General features: G+C 35.6%; 1 protein-coding gene across 24 annotated transcripts in view; it reads left to right on the top strand.

The window, feature by feature from the left end:
* Calx (sodium/calcium exchanger 3) overlaps positions 1-11,629 on the top strand; it is a 433,860-nt gene that overhangs the window by 95,510 nt on the left and 326,721 nt on the right. The window lies entirely within an intron of this gene.

Here is an 11,629-nt window from a genome sequence, read left to right as displayed (position 1 = left end):
TTTTACGTGCTGTGGGCGATGATGTGTAAATATGATAAATCGTCAGCTGTTAAAAAGAATCTGTTAAGTCAACCTGTCAATAATATCAATCTGAATTACTAGTCATTTCTTTGTGCGCTCATTTTATGTATTTATTTAATTCATTCAGTATGAAAGTACATGTTTTGCTGTTGTTGTTGTATTAACGATGAAGACACTCCCGGAAGGCTTTGGGGAGTGTTACCGATGTTGATGGTCCTTTGCCGGATACAGATCCGGTACGTTCCGATAACAAAGCACTATTAAGGTACTAGCCCGACCATATCGGAAACGATTTATATGACCACATTAAACCTTCTAGGCAATCCTGCCCTCCACACCCCCCTAGTTCTATGAGAAATTTGGGGGCGACAAAGCCTCGGCTGTCAATGAAACAGGATTCGCCACGGGTAGGAGAGGTTAACAATTGGTTTGGAGAAGCTATATATTGCGCTGGCAACCCCTTTGAGAGGGTTTCGAACACAACCCCTTGAAATTGAATTCACCCAATTGAGACATGCCTTTGGTGTTTGCTAAATGCTTTGCGCTGACCATAATCTACTTCAATTCTTACATGTCAATAACTACATGCTTTCTTACAGACTAGTTAAAAATAGAAGACAGTTCAAGCTTAAACTTATATAAGCTGTTATTAAAATTAAGAACACTACTGAATCTATTTGCTATATGTATAGGCCTAGTTATAGGTTCATTCATAGCATAATTCGTTTTATGCGTTATTTCGATAAATCATCTATTATGCCGAAGATCACGCAGTGGAATATATGGAATGAGCAAATTAGATAAATCAGAGCAATTCGTGGTAAAGTTTATTACACTATAGGCGAACATGAGTGAGATAAAAGTTCTTCTGTCATGCAAAGCCTGAAGAGCAAGCAATTTGTGCCTGCTGGTATATGATGGGAGGCCGTCTGGCCAGTTAAGCATAAGTAAAGCAATTTTTGTAAACATTTTTTGAACTTTCTCAATTTTATAGGAGTTAGATTCATAGAAAGGTGAGCAATATTCAAGACCACTTCTGATCAAGGATATATAAAGTGCCTTCAACGTCATAGGGTCCTTAAAGTCACTGGTGTTACGTTCACTGAACCCAACCATTGCAACAAATTTTGAAACAACGATGCCAATGCGACTAGAAAAATAGAGTTTGGAGTCAAAACTTACAACCAAGTCTTTACTCTCTTGACAACGATTAAAAGATTTAGCATTTAATTTGCAGATAAAGTATGTGGCAGTTGTCTTTATGGAATAAGACACAACACAGCATTTTTTTGAATTTAAAAATAAATTATTGTCTGTGCACCATCCGGCAAAAGAGTCTAGATCCGAACCGTTAGAAATGGTTTGACAAATAAAATGTATTTTTTGTGAAATATATAGTTTTATTATTATATTTCAATCATTAAAGGTGAGGAGTGATGGGGAAACATATTGAGTAAAAAGTGCTAAGTCAGGGGAAACAATTTTTTATGAGTGCAGAAATAAACAGCTGCTGGGTGAGCATATATGATTTTTATTTATATTTTTCAAAGCTTCTACACTCAAAAGCATTGCAACTAAGGTATCCTCATTCACAGTTTTGAGAAAAAAGGTTTTCTCAAAAATGAATGCTTTTTTCGTCTCCTGTAAAATTCCTAAAAATTGACTTAGCACATTTTCACATTAAGCTAACGATATGTTATTGATACGTGGGTTGTAACTTATATTTAGAAAGCAGAGTAAAGTCAAACTGTGTTGTTGATACCGAATTCGTTTGTGTTTTGGAGGTGTAAGGGAAAGCGGAAATGGCAATTGTTCTTTGGACGGATATTTTCTCATATTATTGACATTCATTTATTTAATGCACAAAATGATCAAATCAAACACACTTATGTTAGGTTGAACTGGCCGGTCAATAAAGACCTCACATAAACTGAAAATGTGCATAGTGTTACCAGAACCCGCTTGACGACCAAACAGAAGAACTTCAATAAGTTGGCAGGTCTAATGTTAAAGAACAACTCCGTCCTCATCTACGATCTAGCCTAACAGCTGGAGCCTTGACCTTGCGAGCGCAGGACGCGAACACAGAACATTATCAAATGTTTCTTCCTGTAGCTCGCACTGCATACGCCTGCTATAACTTTGCACATGATCTTATAAAATTTGTAGCCCCATGCTTTTGTCCACGCCTTTCCTGCTCGATAGAACATATGTACGTACTCTCTCACGGTTTTAATTTCCACCTGAAAGACGCAGCAGTAATCTGGCAGCCTGAAGGTTTTACTTTTTTCTCGATCGACAGAGTAAACAGCGCACTCGACCAATCCGTATACACGTGTATAGTAATTTCTGCCATTTCTGCACCCTGGCACCAACCCTCCGGCTCAATTTTGGCTCCTAGATCTCTTCCGAAGATCAGGCACGGGACCACATATTTTGTTTGCCCAATATTAGAAGGCACTATAATGTTATGTTACGAGGCGTTAAGCCCTATTGCAGTTGCTATTGCGATGTTTTTGGCCATTAGGTCTGCGGGCGGGATGTGTAGAATAGCATTTGCAATTTTTTGACAATTGCAGTCATTTTACTCACAAATCGAATTGACATCCGTTAACTGTGTACTTTCTTCGCGATATTTCGAAAAATATTAGAAGAAGAAATAGGAGACAATCATTTTACAAATACCCGATAAGTACTAAACTGCACAATTTCTTAGAACAGCTTTTTAAATTTTTTGATGACTTTGGTAACTATGCCATGATCTATTACTGTTGCTGACGATAGTTTACGTTAGGTTAGGCTGAACTGAGCGGTATATGAGTCCTTCATAGACAGAATGAGTCCATAGTGTGACCAGAATTTTATTTAACGACCAAACTGATAAATCCTATAAAATAACGCCGTCCTCTTGGCATATACTAGAAGCTTTCTAGGACCTTCGTCACTTGCTGCTTCTAGATATGACAGCTGTATCACTCCTAATAGCTGGAGTCTTAGCCTGACAAGGGCATGATCACACAACGTGCTCCTTCGTTTCCTACTCCACCCCACACTTCCTATACTGCTATCACTGAACCTCTAAACATACGAAACCTAAGTCAATTTAAAATTCATCGTTCACTGCCATGAATACTCAAACGGAAAAGAGCTTTCCGAAATAGATAAAAAGGTAAATACTCCCTGTGTAGCAGGACCGCACAAAAACTTGATTCTTCTGTCAAAGTCAAGGCCGGAATATAAAGTTCTAAGACAATAAGCCATTTTCTTTTATTTATTTTTTCAGTTCATCGCGGCTGCTGAGTAGAGTATCACGCCATTTCGAAAACGTCCTATCTCAAAATATTTTTCTAAAATTTTCCATTTCAGGATTAGCAAAAAAACGCCCCATTTCAAGTTGAAAAACGCCTGATCCATTGTGAATTCATTCAAGTGAAAAATATTTCTATTCCTCCATTGCCATACCTACCTGTCAAATAATAGCTGATAGGGAGAACGGCTCTCGCGAATGGCCAGAGAATGGAAGAAAGGTTTGTTTATTGCTCGCGGCTAATAAATTGAAGCACCGTGAATTGCACAGTTGTGTTTCAAACCAACTTTTTCTTTTGAATGTGTCTACAGAAAATCAGATTACATATTAATATTCATTTTTAAAATCGGGTTAATTTAGAAAATATGAGCAGCCAGATTAGCTAACATTTTGAAATTTGCAAAATGCAATAAAGCTGTCCCCTACAAAATTGTTTCGAAAACACAAACAACAGGTAACCCAGGCTGTTTCTATTGTGAACGTTTTCTTCAAAAATTAGCCACTTGTATAATTTCACAATGGCCTTATTTCAGAATGCTTTTCATTAACTTCCTCTTATGTCAAAATGCATTGAACTTATGCTCAGATAGGGAGTTTTTGAAACAAATTTTGAGATAGTGTATTTTTGAATAAAATTCTGACACACGACATTCTTCAAACAAATTCTGAAAGAGTGACCAGAAAAATAATTATTTCCCCCAAAACCTCTTGGAATTTACAAATTTACTATCACTACTAATATACTTCTAAAGGTACTTTTCTACTACTATTTTCGATGAAGGGGATTGAATTATTCCCCGTTTTCCTTACTTCGTAAAAGCAACCCCTCCAGATTTTCCAATTTGGGAGTGTTAAAGCTCTGTCATCATTGGAGAACAAACCTCAAGTAATGGAATCATGCATATGGCTTTAAATTTTAGTCTCTGTTTTATACTCAGCGTGCGTTGCACACAGAGTATATCAACTTTGATTGGATAACGGTTGGTTGCACAGGTATAAGGGAATCGAGATAGATATAGACTTCCATATATCAAAATAATCAATATCGAAAAAAATTTGATTGAGCCATGTCCGTCGGTCAGTCTGTCCGTTAACACGATGAGTAAATATTGAGATATCTTCGCCAAATTTGGTGCACGAGCTTATCTGGATGCAGAATAGATTGGTATTGAAAATGAGCTAATCGGATGATAACCACGCCCACTTTTTATATATATAACATTTTGGAAAACACAAAAAACCTCATTATTTAGTAAATAATACACCTAGAATGCTGAAATTTGACATGTGGACTGATATTGAGACTCTTGATAAAAATTTGGCATGGCACCGCCCATTTGTGATAAGATCAATTTTACAAATATTATTAATCATAAATCACAAATCGTTAAACTTATCGTAGCAAAATTCTGCAGAGAGGATGCCTTTACTAAGGAATGCTTTGAAGACAAATTAACGAAATCAGTTAAGGACCACTCCCACTTTCATATAAAAGATTTTTAAAAGGGTCGTTGACGAAAATAATAGGCTATATCTTAGCGCAAAAGAGCTTTGTATCAATATAATTTTACTTTCTAAATTGAACTATAACAGTAAATTGTAAAACACTAAAATTTTTGAAAAGTCCCTTCTATGACTAAGCAATTTTCTATGTTTCGGGAGCTGTACCTCGAAGAAAAATTAACATATCGCAATGAAATTGTGTATATATATTTTCCTTATAGCAGAAAATATTTCCAGTAAAAATGGACGGGATCGGTTAAAGACCACGGCAACTTAGATATAAAACAAGTTTGAAAGGGTCGTAGACTAGAATAATAAGCTATAATTTAGCAAAAAATAGTTTTGAATCAATGATATTTCACATCAAATTTTATTTTAAGAGGAAATGGGTAGACATTTTTCTTTTAAATGGGCAGTGCCACGTGTTATGTAGAAAAGTAATTTATCTGAAATGATATGTACAATTAAAATTCACGCTGAGTATATAATGTTCGGTTACACCCGAACTTAGACACCTTGTTATTCTAAAAATCGGTTGATACATAGTAAGGCAACAATAAAAACGATTGTATTTGCAAAGATAAAATTGTTTAGGCTTCAAATTTCTTATTTCGTACCCAGTCTAATGTCCATACATGATCATGTATTATATATATGGGCGTAAATCAGTATTTTTATATGCACATGGACTCATATTTGAGCTCCATTCAGCGGAAGAACTAATAAATTAGCTAGATAGGAGAGTGACAAATATTCATTACAAAATCGTTTAGCTAAATAAAAGTAGTCAGTTGTTTTTATTTAAACAATTAAAAAGGGGAAAACTGAAAACTGTATGACAATAAAATTTGAGAACAAGAGGTATATAACTTCAATATTCTTTTGCAATCCAACAACTATGTTACATATGTGATGTACTTCGCAAACAGAAAATGTGTGTAAACTCGATTTTTCCTTAATGATGCAATAAAACCTGGCAGGTGATCACAGTAGTACAATATAAAAAAATTTACAGCCCTCATAATCCGATCATAAATTTTAAAGTAGAGGGAAGAGAAAATTGTTGGTACTTTTTTGCAACTTTTTTAGTACTTTAGCAATGTATTGTGCGGAAAAGAGGCAAACTCGATATATCTCACAGGTTGGAAACGGAGACATGACAGAAAAGTGATGAGAAAACAGGAGCAATAGGAAGAAAAAGTAGGAGAAGTTGGAGGGAAATGGGAAAAGTAAAGCGACTAAGAGGAAGAGGCAGAGTGAGAGTAAAAGTAAGAATAAAGGCCCATTACTGATACTTAGCATAGACTTGACTTGACTTGGCGTAAACTTGGCAACTTAGCCTTGATTATACTCTACTTAGCGCATACAATCTGGCCTCATAATCAGTAAATGTCAATTTGTAGGACAAAATGTCAAAATGAAATGGAAACAAACAAATGGCATCTCAAAATGTGAACGTCATTTAGAACTTACATAGAAAATCAAAATTCAACAGACCTCCAAGTCAAGTTAAGTGTTGCTAAGTTTTGGGTAATCAGTAACATGCAATGTTCATTTAACAGAACTGTAAGTGACAGTTCTCAAGCCAAGTCAAGTATATGCTAAGTATCAGTAATGGGGCCTTAAGGGTAATGGTTTAAGAGAATATAGTAAAGAGAGGTTAACAGGAAGAGTAAGAATAATATATGGATAAAATTAAGAGTAATAGTGATAGTAAGGCTCATAATGAGCAAGAGCAGGAAGAAGGGGAAAAACGGGAAGATTTACGGAAGAATTGAAGGGATGGAGAAGTTTAATGGGCCCATTAAGTTAAACCAGAAAATGCAGAGTGGAGAGGATAACAAGGGTTAGCCAGAGGAGAGGCAGATGGAAAAAATAGAGAATATATAGGAGAAGTCTGCCGCGTATCATGTTTGTCGAACCGTTCTAAGGATCAGCCAGAGCTTTTCAAACTAAAGTTTTGATAGGCCGTATATTTAGTTTTTACCTTCGATGAATTTTTATAAGCTCTGATTGTTTTAATCATCGTTGCTGTAAAACCTTTGCCGCTTTATATTTTTACGCCACCCACCATTTTCTGCTCAATGAACCTACCTCTTAACGCTTCGTTTACATGAATAAATCTTGAGTCTCGGTACCGTGTACCGCTGATCCCTAACTTTCGTATTACAAGCCTTTCAGCTACTCTACTGCGATTTGATGACATTGTTCCAGGTCGTCAATCACCTCATTGAGGTCAAAAGTCTTTTTTCATATTCTTTAGTTGTGCACAATGCGATACACTGAAGATCAAGCTATTCAGTTGCATTGACTAAAAATTATCCATTTCCGATTAGGAAAAGAAAATATACCCTCCAACAAAAAAAAAAAAAAATAAATAAAGGCCGCAGGCGTTACTTCATATTTCAGAAAGGAATTAATGTAGTATTTTTTATGATACTGAACAAATTAATGCTGCAAATAAGTCGAGAAGCAACTCTTAGAATTATGAGCGCAAGTATTGTCAAATGCAACTCAAATTTGTAATAACAAACTCACCTGTCTGGTTCTATTGCGTCCTGGTCAGGGTTCATTCTAAGAAAAGTTGCTTAACCCAGATATACCTAATGTACTGTATATGGTCACCAATATTATGTCCAGTCATGCATACGCCGGAGCTCTCTTCTATACAAACATTTGGAAATTTAAATCACGCAAAATTATGGCAGATAGCTTGGAAAATTTGCATTTTGTTGTGTCCAGTTTATTTCTGTTAAAACGTGTTTCCTATGCAGACATTTTTACAAACATGGCATACCGAGTCTCAGCGAAATGTTAATGTTTATGTTCTTAAAACTCACAGCTAATAAATGGGAAGCAATACCATGTGCGAATACATAGTTGATTTGATTTGTTTGCTTCCACAATAGCCAGATACATTATTTTGCAGATAAATGCAACAAATATGATTTAAAACTTTGAATTAAACTTTTGTTCAAGCAAATTTTTATCCTTCTTCAAATTTAAATTAAAAGTCATTACAAATATGAGTAATATTTATAAGGTAAGGTAATATTTGAATCATGGCGGAACGATACAAGGTGGCAGCATGGGACAGCTGGTTATAAACTTTTTTTATTTGATTTGATACATCAACTTCCGGAGCAGTACGATTTTGACATTTATCCATCGAATTTACAAAAACAAAATACATGGAATTTTTATTTATGTTTGTAGGTATGCCACCATGCTGCCACCTTGTATCGTTCCGCCATGATTTGAATCGATGCGAAGTTCAAAAACGTTTATCAAAAATGTAACAAAATTTATAAGAAACAAGTAAGGAAGTCTAAGTTCGGGTGAAATCGAACATTACATACCCAGCTGTACACTTGAAATGCTGTCGTTGTTTGTTTTGTGTACTTAATAGTGTTACAAGGCTGCGCAATAATACATATACATATGGTTTTTTCTGAACTAATTTTTCTTCGAGTTATGGCTCCCGAAACATAGAAAACTGCTTAGCCATAAAGGGGCGGTGCCACGCCCACTTTCTAAAATTTGAAGTTTTTCTTATTTGTTGTTATAAATCCACTTGGGAAATGAAATACAATTTATGTACAGCTCTTTTTTGCAAAGATATAGCTTATTTTATTCGTCCACGACCGTTTTAAAAATCTTTTATATAAAAGTGGGCGTGGTTCTTATCCGATTTCGTTAATTTTTCTTCAAAGCATTCCGTATAGTAAAGGCAAACTCTCTGCCGAATTTTGTTACGATAGGTTTAACGATTTTTGATTTATGATTAATAATATTTGTAAAACTGATTTTTTCACAAGTGGGCGGTGCCACGCCCATTTTATTTTATTTTTTTTCAAATTTTTATCAAGAGCCAATAGTCACATGTCAAATTTCAACATTCTATTTGTATTATTTACTAAATAATCAGGGTTTTTGTGTTTTCCAAAATGTTATATATATTAAAAGTGGGCATGGTTATCATCAGATTTCGCTCATTGTCAATACCTATTCTGGGTCCAGATAAGCTCGTGTACCAAATTTGGTGAAGATATCTAAGTATTTACTCAAGTTATCGTGTTAACGGACAGACGGACGGACGGACGTGGCTAAATCAAATTTTTTTCGATACTGATGATTTTGATATATGAAAGTCTATATCTATCTGGATTCCTTTATACATGCACAAGCAACCGGTACCCAATCAAAGTTATAATACCCTGTATACAAGTACAGCTGGGTATAAAAATTTCAAAATTCAGAAGGGAGAAAACTGCGAACTTACTTAGTTATAACTTATAATAATGGCTTAATAAACGATTTAGGTAGAAAGTTTATAAATTATTTATAAAAACAGTGATTGAATAAATTATTCAAACTAGTTAATACTTCCGCTGTTATATATTTAATACACCAAACTAATTCTGCACTTGCCAGCCTTATGATAACCTCATTAACTTGTCTCATTATCAATATATTCATCATCACGAGCTTGCAAATTTAGGCAACCGATAAAGAAATTATCAATTGTATGGTAAAGATGTTTCAAATAATTTTCTATGGCGGTATAAGTCATTTCATCGAATAAAATATTAGCAGGCTGCAATTTTTTTGCGAATACCAACGATTGCTGATAGTGGACATTGTCATCGGCCGAACCATGAACCAATAAGAGATCATGAACGAATCGATGGACTTTTGAAAAACGCTGCTGTTCAAATCACCAGCCAAATTATCACTCTTAATTGGCAAACCCATATAACATTTAGTGTAAATTGTTTCATAATTCAACCATGATGTCACCGGTGATACACTCACACCAGACTAGAATACATTCTTTGTATCATATTCCAAAGTTTTTAGCGTCATATAGCCATCAAAATCCCAACGCCATATAGCGACATGTTCATTATCGATATACGGATATAGATTTAGAAGATATTTCGTTACATAAATCTGATCTTGTGCCTCCAAATCACCTAAATTGTTATTAACGCTAAAGAGTAGTTTCTTGCACTTATAACCAGTGCCACGTCCATCGATTTGTGCGTAGATTTGAGCCACATAAATCCAAATAGAAGTCTGATTCAATTTGTGAGCCAGATAATTTGTTAATTGCTTCTCATTAGGCCCGGTTTTTCAGTACACGTTCAACTCAGTTTGTCAGTTAAACTATGTTTAAACTTATTCTGCATTTTTTCGGTCTACTTTAACTGAAGTTTAAGCTGACCTTAAGCGGCCGATCTGGCAGTGTTAAACTCTTGTTAACCCATCAGTTATTTGCATTCGTTCGAAATGGCGTGGAATATACCCAACAAGCATTTGGGCTTGAGTGCCATTAGATCTCATTTTGATAACTAGGCACACTTCTATAATCTCAAGAGTTGCTTCGAATCAGTGGCTAAAGTCGAGAATAATAGCGAAAGCAAAAGAGGGAATTCTTTATACAGCAAAAAATTATATTACTTCAGTTGAAAAACTTTAATTCCCAACTTGTGGTTCTCTAACTGGATTCAAATGTAAATTCCATACCAGTATTTTAACGAAAATAAAATAAAATATATATAATTTATTTTTGATTAATTACGCTTCATTACTGCTATCAATCAGGTGTTTATTTCTCACAATAAACAGCTGTTGGTTTTGGTGGTCCACCTTGGATATTGTTTTTCAACTCCACCCCAACTCCATATCCAATGTAGGATATCAACTGGAGAAATGTGTTGAGTATTCATTTGAGAACTGTACATTTCCCAAAATCTCTCAAAGGTTGGATAATAATTTGGTAATAATAATAACGTTGGAGATCAATCGAGAACTATAAGTTTTACAAAATTTCTCAATTTCAAAAATTGATTGCTAGAAACCAAACTTACTTATTTACTTACTTAATTGGCGCTTAACCGTTTAAACGGTTATGGCCGCCCAACAAGGTCGCTTCTTCGCTCTGCCAACTGGCGCCAATTGGTCATACCAAGGGAGTATAGATTGTTTTGCACCTCGTCCTTCCAGCGGAAATGGGACCGCCCTCTTCCCCAGCTTCCATAAGCGGGTTCCGATAGAAACGCCTTCTTAGCCGGAGCGTCGTCTTTCATTCGCATAACATGACCTAGTCAGGGTAGCCGCTGCCTTTTAATTCGCTAGACTATGTTGATGACTGCGTAAAGCTCGTACAGCTCATCATTAAATCTTCTTCGGTACTCGTCATCGCCAACGCGTAGAGGCCCATAAATCTTTCGAAGAACCTTTCTCTCGAACACTCCCAGAGCCGCCTCATCTGCTGTTGCCATACTCCATGCTTCTGCTCCATATAGCAAGACAGGTACGATAACTGACCTAGTCCAAAGTAGCATTTATTTCCAGGATTTTCAGAACTGATGTTGTTGTTAGAAAACTAAGCCGTTCACTAACTTGAGAATAAAAAAACTAATTAACGACTTGCAAAGGTAGGAATATTAATAAGTTTTAGCCTGTTGGTATAAGCAGTAGATTATAGAGGGAGCCTCATTGAAAATCCCTTAAGGCAAAAAGTGTGAACTATTTTTGAATTGATTCTAACTTAACTGCACGAACTTGTCAACACGGATTCCAGACTATCGATCCATATTCTATGCTTGGTGTAAGCAGTGTCGTTAAAAGGGTTTTCGTAACATAAGGATGGCTAAATTCCTTTTACCAACGTTTTACGAATGTTGAAATCTGAAAGTTGAAACTAAGCTTGCTATCCATCGCAACCCCTAAGTGAACCAACTCATACACTTGCTCAAGGTTACATATATTATGGCTGCGGCGTTCTACGTA

Source organism: Eurosta solidaginis, chromosome 1, assembly GCF_040869045.1.
Source record: "Eurosta solidaginis isolate ZX-2024a chromosome 1, ASM4086904v1, whole genome shotgun sequence".
NCBI lineage: Eukaryota > Metazoa > Arthropoda > Insecta > Diptera > Tephritidae > Eurosta > Eurosta solidaginis.
Note: the sequence above shows the minus strand (reverse complement) of the source record. Positions and strands in the feature narration are given on the sequence as shown.